Source organism: Pinus tabuliformis, chromosome 7 (assembly GCF_031772625.1).
Source record: "Pinus tabuliformis cultivar Carrire ecotype Pingquan chromosome 7, CPIR1, whole genome shotgun sequence".
In the NCBI taxonomy this organism is placed as follows: domain Eukaryota; kingdom Viridiplantae; phylum Streptophyta; class Pinopsida; order Pinales; family Pinaceae; genus Pinus; species Pinus tabuliformis.
Window position 1 is genome coordinate 1,338,497,105 of NC_142293.1, and position 14,016 is coordinate 1,338,511,120.

Below are 14,016 nucleotides of genomic sequence, written 5' to 3' on the forward strand. Positions count from 1 at the left end.
TATTTTTTCTATGATAATCTCTAAATACCCCTCCAAAACTAGCAAGGTCAGAATTACTCTTAGAGGCACCATAAAAGTTTAATTTTAAGAAGCCAATATGAGGTGGCTTCCATTTATTAGGACTTGAGGGAATGGGCTAGGGTTTTGGAGATTGAAAATTTGTAAAGGATTTGTTGATCCCCAAAAGGAATCACATTCCTAATCTTATGCAAGCCAAAGGGTTGTGAAGATTGTTTCTCTTACCCTTCCCATTATGGAGCTCCAAATAGTTTATAGATTTATTAACTAATCTTTGAAGATCCTTCTGTTCCTTTCCTTCCATATTTCCCACGTTATAAATTGTAACACTCCCTTCCACCACTTAGACTAAACCAGCTCTGTGGAAGGTGTTACTTACTTTTAACTTGACCTTCATAGTTCTCTCATGGAAATGGGGTCACAAAATTCCTCAAATTCTCATTCCTTGAATCTAAAACTAATGTGACCATCGTTTCCAACTCGTTGAAATATTTCTGGCAATATAATTTTTTCCTCAATCTGACTTACGTATAAAAAATTATGACAATGAATTTTAGAGTTATTAATTTAGAAACCCTAATACCGTACTTGATATAATGTTATATTTCACATTTGGTGTCATTTTATCAACTGGGTATTTGATTTTGTCTAGTCACATATTTGATTTGGTCATTGTTCGATTATCCAACAGAACTTTGGCCTTGAACCATTACTTTTAGTTGTTTAATTTTTTTCTTGAAACCATACCATACAGGATTCTCAAACTATCACAAGGATTACTTTAGGGTTTCTACAATTTAGATATATAGTATTTTTCTTGCAATTGTTCTTCAATAGGTTCCTCTTTATTTAAAATTATGAGAGTAGGGTCATAACTCTACAAGTACAAATGATTATCTAGAAGTCTACACCATTTCATTTTGTTAGTATTATCATTGTTTTTGTAAGATAATCACAAACCCTATCTAGGTTATTGGTAAAATGAACAATAATCATTGTTAAATTAGGCTATACTTATGGCCGTAAAAGGCGACATAAATGAAGGATATTTGTATGTTTCTTATTTTTTCCATAATGGCTATAGGGGCTTCCAAGGCTAAGAATATGTACATAGGGGTGGATTACAAAATTGATTTAAGCAAGATAATTCTAATAACAAGGTTGAGTGTTCCAAAGGTCTAACAAGATAATTTTTTCTCCGTACTTTGCATGAGCTCTTCCCAAACTTTTATTCAGAGAGGATTTCTTACAAGTGGGGCTCCAATGTATTCAGATAGAAGGGAACTTTTTTATATACCCATTAGTCTTGAGATGTTTATTTGAATGGCTATAGGGGTACTGAATAAAAATATGTTAGGTTAAATTTTTTTAGGAAATAAATAAAACAAGATGTAGGAATATTTTAGGGTTCTCTCACCTTTGAGTGGGATATAAGCACCAAAAGTTTGTCTTTTTGTAGTGGAAATGCATACTAATTTATAAGCTTGGTCAAGTGGGAACTGGTGAGCTTAACCCCTAAGTAAACCTTCTTGAGATTGAGCACCATAAACAACACCTAGAAACATTGACTTAAGCTCTCTATAAGGATTATTTCACATTTGAGTTGATTAATGCACAAGACTTAGGCATCATTGATGGGTCTCAACTCCATTTTTCTAGTGAAGGGAAGGAAATAGGAGCCTCTAGGCCTAAATATTCCTTATCAAGGTAAAGCACCATCAAAAAGTACTTGAACCACCACATTAGACCTTTGTTAGTTACCAATTTCTTCCAAGTGTCTGATGGACACCATAACTAGGTTAGTTGCACACCAAGAATGATTCTATAGTTCTAACCAAGGTTATGAGTTGACAATAACTACCTTATGCCCAAAATGATACTTCCTAGTCTTAATCACCATGGAAAACAACTGTAATTGATAAAATAATACATCTTTTAGAAATATTTTAAAAATGAGTGGTTTAACATGGGATAGAAAACAAAGATGGTTGTCCCCACTAATGGTTTGATAACTAAGTTACGATATATTTTCCCATTATTGAAAAAAAAAAATTAATATATTAATTTGAAAAAAAATAGTAATAATATAAACTTATTAATCTTAACATTTTAAAGATACTAATGAGTAATTTTACAAAATTATGTTTTCTAAGAAAACATTGCACACCATGAAAGATGATACAATATTTTTTAATTAAGAAAAGTTTAATTTAATTAATAAAATTACTGACCAAAGTATTTCCATGGCTAGCTGAATGGTGGATTAGACAAAGGAAAAATAGTTTGGGCTATGTAAGTCAATCTCGTCCCAACTTTAAACACTTTAAATATATTGTTCTGAACTAGAAATTGGCTTATGTTAAGTAATTGAACACCAGTAATCACAAGACAATAACTTGAGTGGATGCTAGCGCATTTAATCGCCACCCCACCATAGACATGTTAGTTTGTATGGAAAAAACTTGTATGTTGAATATTAGTGTTGACAAAAAATAGTATAATGAGCAGGGATTGAAATTGAGGTGAATCCTTGAATATATTGAAATTGAGGTGAATAGTGGCACCAAGAGTCATTTGATCTTGGGTTTCATGGAGATTAGTCCTCAAAAGTTATCGGTACACCACTACTATTAAATTTTGTTTAATTAAGCATTAGTGAGAGTTATTGTATTCAATCGCTTGCTTTCTGGAAGGGCTCCAAATCATCATAATTGTTTGATTTAATTTTGAACTCAATCACTTGCTTTCTAGAAGGGCTCCAAGTCATCATAATTATTTGATTTAATTTTGAACGTGAAAGAATCCTTAATAACACAAGTATTTAGTTTATGAAGTATGTTTCTTCAAAATTCGTAAGGGAAAAGCTACACACAAGTCGTTGTTTTAGAAAAAATAATTGAAAACTAGTCAAAGTTATTGTATTTATTCATCTACTTTCTCATAGGACTCCAAGTCATCATAATTGCTCAAACATGAAAGAAACCTTCATAAAAAATATTTACTTTATGAATAACTTGGAGATTTAACTCCTACTTGTCTTGTGCATATTAATTGATGTTCCTCATCATTAAATGTATTTGTTAATTAGTTGGATATAAGATATTTAGTCCAACTAAAATAGTTCCTAGATTAGTGTTTGGTTGAGGGATTTGCTCAACTAAGTGATTGTGTGGTTAAGATAGAATTTTTATCTTCAACCAATGGTTGATGTATTTATATGTGTGATTAATCTAATGTAAAAGTAAAATTTGGTGTGCAATCTATTTTAAAAATTGGTATCTAAGTCACTGGCTCTGGGTTAACTCCTTAAAGGAGGGCCCATATATATGCAATAAAAAAGTGAGATTTATTTGGTATGTAATTAAATTAGAGTACATAAGTTAGTGTTTTGCGTGGTAACGGCCAAGTATGTTTTTCCATTTCTAAAGAGTGCATGACAGGAGGAGCACTGAAAGGATGTTTGTTCATTGCGCCATATTTTTCCCTTAATGCTTCCGCTTCTGTAATGCTTTCGTGGCCTAGTGTTGGTTTGGGAACAACTATGAGGCCAGATTAGAATGCCACGAGTGGCCTTGTAGGCATCAAGAACGAATGCATTGATCCTGAACAAATTTGTTCATGGAAGTTGTTGTGCCAGTCAAGAGAAATCACTGTCAATTCAATGACATGGAGAAATCACAACAAAAGAAAGACTCGGGTGATGTGTGGAGGAGTCAACGCTATTGAAAATCTAGTGATTTATAACGGCAAAGGTTGAGTAAATTTTTGTTCTACATGCATGTGGAGGAAATCCTTAGAGATATGTTTGTATGAGAAAATATTGTCTCCTAATTATCTTCCAGACATAGATCAAACCATTTACATGATTAAGTATGCTACTAATTATCTTCCAGACATAGATCAAACCATTTACATGATTAAGTATGCTAGTATTAACCTTGCTCAACATCAATCCCATCATCTAAAAATCTGGAGCACAAGTTTAATGGAAGATCCCAACAACTTGCTATTAATATGTTTGTATTTTGTATTGTTTCGTGAAGTTGTATTTGCCATCTGTGGGCACAAAGGCTCATGCGATCAGGGGTTTTGAAGATCATAGGTTGCGACAGAAATTGGGAGTTCAAGATCCAGTGGCCACCATAGGTTCTATAACGTGCTAAGGATGATATATGATCACAATTGTTTGGCGGTAATATTGAATACATAAAACAAAGTGTAGTTGTGGAAATTTAAGAGGGAGAAGTTGGATTATACGATGGTGATGTTACTTGGAGAATTATAGGAGAGTCATGTGTGGTAGAGTGCGTTGACCTTCGCAGACAAAGAACATTTGAGACTCTTCGCCATGGCGCACATTGCCTCCACCATGAGCTAAGATTACTTTCGAGGCTGGCAATGCCAATCCTCTTTATAGGTCATATGTAGAGAATTGTGAGAACAAGGGTTGTGTTTGAAGATTTTATGAGAATGACAAGCATTGTAGTGTTTTTAAAGTATTAAGATTTTGGTAGTGAAGTAATTAAATTATTTTTATGCTAAAATTCTTAGTATTATAATAATACTAATATGTTTGTTTGTAAAATTGATGAGGAAGAATTTTTCAAAATTAGATAAAGAGGTCATTTTTGTAAAACTAAGTTTAAATACATTCCGTCTCTAGGTGGATTCCCTAGATAATTGACAAGTACAACAGTTGGTACCCATGTATCTCGGTGGATAGGAGTTCATCCATAGAATGACTAGTAGTTCAGTTATTGCAAACTGGTGATTGGTTGTCTCTGAAGTAACTATTTTAAGAGATCGACTGGTGTAAAAGTCAATATGGATGGTTGTCCATATAGTTTGGTAGTTGTGGATCTAGGGAAGGATCCCTCATTTGTTGAAGATGCAGAAGTGGTCTTCTCATGAGGTTATGCGACATCTTGGGATGATGTTTAGTAATTGACTTCAAGAGATCCGTGATTCGAGAGTTTGAGAGTGGAACTCAGGAATCTAGTTTTCCAACTACACCTTTATGAGGGTTATGAGACAACATGATGGAGTTCTCTCTATGCGATTTTGAAGATGTTTAAAGAAGCCAATGAATACTTTGCAGACATGAAGATCAAAGAGAAGTACTCATTAATGGAACAAGTTGGGGATTTAACTATTACTTGTCTTGTGATGTTAATTGATGTTCCTCATCATTAAATGTATTTGTTAATTAGTTGGATATAAGATATTTAATCCAACTAAAATAGTTCCTAGATTAGTGTTTGGTTGAGAGATTTGCTCAACTAGGTGATTATGTGGTTAAGATAGAATTTCTATCTTCAACCAATGATTGATGTATTTATATGTGTGATTAATCTAATGTAAAGTTAAGTTATGGTGTGAAATCTGTTTCACAAATGAATATATCCCTTTTTGAAATTTAAAAGAAAAAAGCTTTGTAGTTTAATTTACTCTTTGTGTTTAACCAATTGGCCCAAAAATTGACATGTATATAAACATTAAAACATAAATTTGCAAATAAGAGAGATTATTTTTAAATCTAAGCTTGAACTTGAACCTATCCAACTATCCAATCTTCCAAATTCAAACATTGACATACCTGTAGCCAATCTTTCAAATTCAAACATTGATATGGCATTGTCTAACAGTTTCATGATTTTGCTCAAACAATGAATTTCTAACCAGAATCCGACGAAAAATTCTTCAAAAAACCTCACTTTGAGAGTGTTTAAATCCTTTTCTTGATGGAAGAAATGAATTCAACACCATCAAGAATTCTGGGGCACCCAAAATCCTAAAGCTAAGTGTTTAAATCCTTTTCTTGATGGAAGAAATGAATTCAACACCATCAAGAATTCTGGGGCACCCAAAATCCTAAAGTTTGCAACTGTAATCGAGATTTATTAAAATATCCATTAGATTTTCTCAAAATCATGTAAGATTTTCTATTATTTTCCAAACAAAATGACTTGTTTAGACTATACACATTGATATGCCCCTTCTTAAAAGACAAAAATAACTCACAATTAACCATTGACAATAATTACAAGAAAAAAATAGAAAAAAAAACAATTTATTATTGAAAAAAAACATTTAAATTTACATTTACTAACTAGGTTAAAACAAAAATAACCCATTTATAAAAATAAGACCATTTGAGTCTACATTTACTAACAAGCGGAGTGGTGAGCTAGTAGTTAGTTACAAGCTATATAAAATAAAACTCTAGAAATTACACAAATGACCATGAAATTACATAAATGACCATGTGATGGCCATTGTAAAACCATGGTAATAAGATGCTCCAAAGATGCTATGTTGATGGTCATTCAGCAAAACCATGGCCCATGTATGCTAATATATGAGGCATACGGTTTGCATAGTTTTTTTAAATAATTAATTTGGGTAATAAACGTGGATGTCCGTCTATGTAAACGGAGACAGAGACGTGGGCCCGAGTAGCCATCTAAGCAGGTTCTGATAATCAGCGATCGGGAGAAGGGTTGCCCAGCAAGACGACAAAGGGTAACGAAGTAAGGATCTTGGTGGGACCACTAAATCTCAAAGAGTATCAATCCCAACAATGTTGCGAAGAAAAAACAAATAAACAAGTCGAGAAAATCCAGGGATTCTCGAATATTGAAAGTGCAGGTTGGCGGTGATCCAAATGAGTGAAAGAAATGTATTAGCAATTGTCTCAAAAGGTATAAGAGAGGCCAATAGAGGCCAATAGGATTATTAAATTGGAAAAGTTGTAATTTGATTTGAAATAATAATTATCGTATTAGATTTAGGTTTTTTAGCGTGTTTTAGTTAAATTGGTAATACACATTTAAAATAATAATCGAAATATTGAAAAAATAAAAAAATGAATTATATAGAAAAAACAACTTAACTTACCATTCCACTAAAACAAATTTTAAACAAAATTGGAAAAAAATGGATTGGATTTCCAATAATCCACTTATTTTAGATTAATATTGTTTTGATTTTCACCAAATGATCTTCTATAGATTTGATTACTATTGTTTTGATTTGCACCAAGTGATCTTCTATGGATTTGATGATTTGATTACTATTGTTTTGATTTGCACCAAGTGATCTTCTATGGATTTCATGGGTTAAATATTCAGGTCACCAATTTCTAAATATATAGTTTCCTATTACAACCAAGACTATGACCAAAGTTAATATTTGAGTTTTGAATTAGAGAATTTTCTTAGTAATTTGGCACGTTGAATTTATAAAGCAAATGTTTATAGGTAATTTTTGTCTAATTAGTTTTTTAATATGAAGAATTTGACTCATCATAAAATTGACACTGGTTTATTGCTCTCAAAAATCTATCTAGATTCATTTTTTTTACATAAATGACAACACCTATCTCACGGCAACATATTTGATTTTCAGACATGCCAAATCCCTAAACTCATTCCTTACAAATAGAGTATCTATATTTATATATTAAATTAATTAGTATGTTAAGAAGAACTTTAAAATATATTTATGAAAATAAAGACAATATAGACATATGGCAGCTACAGACAGAAGAGAAATATCTACACATAAGAATGTGTAGCCTCGGGATTAAAAGTACCATCTACACAATAACATTATATTTCAGGAAAAAGAAAACAATTCTAAATTCTCATGTCAATCCTGAAATGATGTACCAAATAAATAATGTAAACCCTTTGTACCTATTCAAGTCTGAGGGAATCCAAAGAAGAAGTTGTCACAGGAGTAGAAGCCCACAACCAACAAGCTACCAATTCCATCCCATATTCTCTTATTGCCATCAAAACGTTACTCTGCCAGTCTCCTCTCTCTCATTTCTCCACCCTCTCACAGATATGAGACAAAACATGAACAGTGACCAATATATACACTCTTAGAAGAGACAGACAACCAACAAAGACAACACAACACATATACACAATGTTTCTCAACTTATCTCGATCCCATATTTTGAGAATATCCTGAAATGTCACACAATAACAACTTCAAGTTTCAAATTTCAAAATATTTTCAAAATTTGTTATCAAAATAAAAATACCTACAATCATGAATAAATTTAAATCGGGCTAAACAATAAAATTTGGGGCGTGATGAATGGAATGTAATTTGTTTAAAAGTAAACTTATCGTGACTAACACACAATGCAATTAGAGAAATCAAATTACCTACAATGAATTTTATTCATGTTCTTGCATACAATACCGTTGGATATTGTACGTGTATCTTGCTAATTCCCAACGCAAAAGATGAGAAATCTATTTTGAAAATGGAAACTCACTTATTTATACACATCAAAGTGCCACTCCTTTTATAGAAGTCACTGCAACTACAAAAGAGATGCAACCAATATTATGAGGAATTCAAAACTCAATACCATGATTTACTGAACAATGCAGATGATTTATTTAATACATATAAATATTCATACGCTTACAGAAAACGTTGTAATTCTCACATCCCCATAATAGTTAAGAGGTCTATAAATATGTACCTAGTGTTAAATGATGGCTTGGACCTTTCCAGAATATATCTCTGAGCAAATCCTCTTACACAGAACGCTAGCCTGAACAGAGACACTGTAAAACATAAAAAAAATAAGTCAGTCGGTCTTCATCATAAAGGGGGACCCTACAGGAAGAACAAAATCAATATTCACATGAAAGACAGAAAAGGGGAAAATAGTTCACCTCCAACTCCTAATAATAATTAGATGGATAAAAGCAGCCAACTTCAATTTCTGACTATATCGAGGAATTTTGTACTGCAGAGAGTGAAGAAAGGCAAGCCAGAGAATACAAAGATTTCAGAGTTACGGGTGGGCGGAATGGTGGACGCGGGCAGAATGGTGGGCATTTCAATTATGGGTGGAGAGCTTGAAAAAAAAAATTGTTAGGCTTTTCTCTGCGATTCTTCTTCTTCTGCTCAATGTCTCTTTGGTGAAATCGTCCACACAGGAGGAGGGTTGAGTAAGAGGAGGGTTGAGGGCAAGGCTCTTGGTTTGGCAGGGGTTATCTCAGGGTTTCTCTTTTGATTTCCTATGCCTTCGGACTCACTTACAATAGAAGCATTTGGAAAAATTGCTTCCATCTCTGATTATGCTCCTAGAAAATGCTATAACAGTATGACTTTTATATTACAAATACCCCTTTTAGACTCTTTTAATGCTGAAGGAGCCAGAGAACTGTTGTAAGTTGAACCACTCATCTCCACTGTCGATAGTTTGGAAGGGTGCTTGCCTTATCAGAATGAAGCAAAGATGCCTTTCCCAATATGAGAGTATTACAAGAAAGTGTAGTCGGTTACAACCCTGAAAAATTATTTCTTCAGTTAAAAAGCCACAGGTCTGGGTAATCTGTTTATTCTGTCAAATTCATTCAAGATTTGCGTCTAGCCTAACAAATACCTTGCAAAGAAACCATATCTCCAGAAGTTTGAATCCTTGATATTGTCACCACAACTATTTAACGTGCGAACCAAAACCTTGTTTATAGAACTAGACATTAACAAGATCAGTTGATGCAAACCCCATAGATTTGCCCAAATATCCACATCAAAATTCAGTTTTCTTCCTTTGAGAACAAAATCCAGAAGACAATGTGGACTTTTTTTATCAAATCTATGGAATTCCATTTGATGATGTTGTTTCTATCAGTGTTTTTTGATGAGATATTTCTTGACTGATACCTCCATATACAACTGTGGATGGGGTTGAATGAATTTTAATTGTGGTTCCACATGAAATGAAAACAGGGAGGGCATTAGCAAAATTGATCACAAGATAACATTTAGGTTTCGTTCTTGATCGTTGGGTTTCGATGTTAAGTATGGTTTTGGGGGATTCAGGGAACCACCTACGCTCGGCTCCAGGGTGGGGAACATTGCCCAATAAGTGTTGTTTACACATTTTTGGTGAGTTGCAGAACTGTGACTATAACGATAATTAGGAAACGAAGAAAAAAGCTAGCGAGGATAGCGTAACTAACTAGCGAATATAAATGTGCACATACAAATGTCAATCATATGTGGTCATAAACATAAATGTGCACATACTGATGTGTGCCATACTGTTCAGTGCCATAAACTCCACTAAAAATTCAAACGAACTATCCTGAAAATCCGGAAAATGGTGCGCGTAGATGTCAAGTGGAGAGCAGAAAGGTGGCCTCAAAATCTGTGCACAGATGTTAGACGAACATGAAAAGTGTAGACGATCGGACTAATTCAAAACAAGGCCTATCGGCCTAATTAATATTTTTCCATTTTGAGATATATTCATATTTTCAAGGAAATCAAAGATGAGTTAAACAAATATATAAATATTTTTCCATTTTGAGATACATTCATGTTTTTAAGGAAATCAAAGATCACCCCTTTAAGGGTTGGGCCTATGGACAAGGCAATAGACTATGACAATGACATGCACTGGCATTATGATACGGTAGATCATATTAGTGATGCAACTAACCAATTCACACTATGGTAATTAGAAATTGGCTTACTGGGTTTATGTAATATGGATCATCATCACAATTAATAGATCAATTTATATATATTAGTTTACATTTATTTTAAATTTGAATTTATTAAGGGTGTAGAGGAATTAAGTTTGAAATTAAGATTATCTAAATTTTCAGGGTTACATTTTATAATAGACTTTTTAAGCTTGTAAATAAAATTCATCATAATGTAAATTTTAATAATTTTATCGGTTAATTTAACTTTATAATTTTATAATTAAAATTGTTTTTTTTGTTTTTTTTGTTAAGCTTGATAGATCTTTCTTTTTCATTATAATATATGCAAGCAGGTTACAACCACTTAGCATGGTTAGGTGGTATCAACATGTCTAGTCGGAAACCAGGTCTGTTGACCACCTAACCGCATTATGCACCATCCAGTAGCAAAAACTAGTTAGTCTATCTATCCAAGCTATAGAAACTTGATTATCTTGACCACAATCATAAGTTGTCTGTCTATATATATAAACTACTGCGAACTGGAAAGTAAATGTTATCCGCATATAAACTTAAGAAAAAAAGGCTATGACTTCATCCTTCTAGTTCTTCCGATTAGTCGAGGCCGATGTAACCAAGGCCGATCCTTCGCATTGGATCCGGGCAGCTCAGTCGACAAGCACATGCATGAGAATTTTTTCTCGATTCGGCCCAGGCGACCATCCTGTTTCTGCAATTGGAATTATATCTTTTGAAAGTCTTGCTTATAGTTTGGAAAGTCCTTAATGGCGGTCATCCAGATTTGTTCCATCGCCTTACCTAGGAGGCATTTCAGCAGCCAATACAGGTATAGAGTTTGTTTATATTGCGTTTCTCTATCACAAGTGTGTCCCGGATCAAGCACCAAGACCTTCCACTCTTCCACATCCATGGCCCCTGCATTCGCATGTTTGTTGATATCCTCCTCCCACTCGGCTATGAGCTGTTGAATCTCCTCTCTGGTGCCACCTGCATATGCAGCCACTACTTCTTGTATCAGTATGGCCATGGGTTTCCTTCCACGACGTTTTCCAACATTTATTGGCTCAACCTTTGCCTCGCTCTCCCGCAATCTCTTCCCTCTACCCTTGCCTTTCATTGCACGAGCCATTATGGTACTGTCCTAGGGCCTTCTAGCTTGCTCCTGACTATGGCCCGAAACAAGCTTCAATGCTCTCTTCCTCCAAGGGGAGTTACCTACTTCGGGAACAAGCAACCAAGAATTCAAAGCCGTTATTCTCATAATCTTTGTTAGCCAATGGTTCTTCTCATCCAATATTTCTTCTCCCCATCTAGCCTATTCAAAGCCCCCTACTGCGAGAAACCCCCACCCAAGATGCCCTGGACACCCCTGCATGCCCCCTGCCCTGCACCAATAATGGCCAAAATTTCGGTCATGAATTGCATGGCCGCCCAAAAGCCTAGTCTAAAGTAGCCCCGCTCCTTCTCCCCAGTGCCCCTTGTTGGCTGACCTCGTCCCCTATCCCCCTGACTTTGTCTTTGCAACTCTTGACTTTGCTCATCTTGGCCTCCCATATTCTTAGCGCCTTCCTCTACCAGGCATCCCTCTCCTACCTTACGAACCATCCCCCGCTCCTACCGTTAGCCGAAGCCTACATAACCGACTCTCTCAACATGTCAATTCCCCAGTTCTGGAGGGCTCCTTCCTTGGACATCCTCCCCCCTACTGACTCCCCTCAAGGCCTTAGTGTCCGCCCTCATGGCCCCCGTCCTCCTCAAAGCCCTAGGCTTTGCAACTTGTTCTAGGGCCCACACTGGAATTAACTCTAAAGTAATTGCCGCTACCTTACCCTTTCCCTTTAGGTTTGTCAAGCAAACAAGGTTCACTCAACCAACAGCCTTCCCTCCCCATCCCTATGATCCACATGCTCGAGAGGAGAATGCCAAAGCAGAGCGAAACCCCAGTAGACCCCATGCACGAGAATGCAGTGCCTAAGCGGAGTAAAATCCATGCATAGCTTCTGCAACTATGGTGAATCCCGCCACCCTTCACCTCCCAACTATTCCCATCACACCAATTACTCTCTCTCCCTAGCCCCTTGCCCCCATGCAATCCCAATTCAACAAACTAAATGTAGGGGAGCATAATGTAGTGCAAGCAGAGAACATACCCGTTAACCAACACTTGGGATCATTGTATCTCTGTGCCTTTCCGAAAACTCTGCGACACCTTTGCTGCTGTCTCCTCTTCGCGATCTCTCTCCTCTCTACTAACCCTCTTTGCTGTCAACCAACTCTGGTGCATGCGAATGCCACTTTCCTTTCTCTGTCGTATCGTAATCATGCAGACAACCACCGTGCCCTGTGCTTCGAGCGTGTGGGAGGCAGTGGCACTGTCTTCAACCATCCTTATCATAATAACCCTCTTAATGGGTTTGCCAACCACAATTATTAAATTTATTTATTTATTTTTAATTAATAATATTATACCCTCTTATTTTTTTATTTTAATTTAATTTAAAAATTTAATATTATTTTTAACCCAATCCAAACACTTATATTAACATTACCACTGGAAAGTTACTCCACACACAAATGTATATGTTAATCTATGCCACATTTAATGTAATGATGATAAGTAGGATGCATACCATTTTACTTAGAATCATTATCGACAACGTAGACTCTGAATATCGTGGATTCTAAACATTTGTTTCTCTAGTTGTGTGGCAAAATGTTCCTAACGAAGCATGTAGCGCTACGGGTTCAGTATGGTAAACATTTGTGTTTCGCAATAAAAATACAAACAATTCCATAAAAATAATATAGTCGACAATATAATTTTGACGGGTGGAATTTTTTTTTTTTCCCAACCGTCTAGGATTTTAACCCGCTGGGTCAGTGTTTTAGACTCCTAGGGGCATGTGGAAATTGTAGTTTTTGAAGTTATATGTGGTTAATATCTTTGAATTGTTAAAGCGTAGGTGATTTGATAGATGTTTTTAGAGGTTTTGTTGGTTTTTTTTTTTTCATTAATTTAGAATTCAATAAAAAATTATTGAATTAAGCTATAAGTTTTTTATAATTTAAATATTTTTAATTTTTTAAAAACAAATTATATATATATATATATAATTATCATAATAATAATAATAAACATTTGGAATTGTTTACTAAACATTTCGACCCATGTTTCATCACTTTTACACGGGGAGAATTTTTTAATGTTTTGAATTGTTTTGATATACTTTTATTATATTTTAATTTCAAATAATACTAATATCAAGGAAGCCCTAAGGGTTAGTCCAATTGGTCAAGTCAGTGCTTCGCGAGGTCACAGGGTCAATTCTCCCCGAAAGCCCTTGGGGCCAAGGCTGTGATGGCCGAGAGACGGAATCCTAGAGATCAATTCTAGTCTTTATGTGGACATAGCTGGCATCCACTGACCACCGGTGTTCACTAACCACACGAAAAAAATTAAAAAAATAATAAAAAATAATAATATCAAGGACGAGTACGTTTATTATAT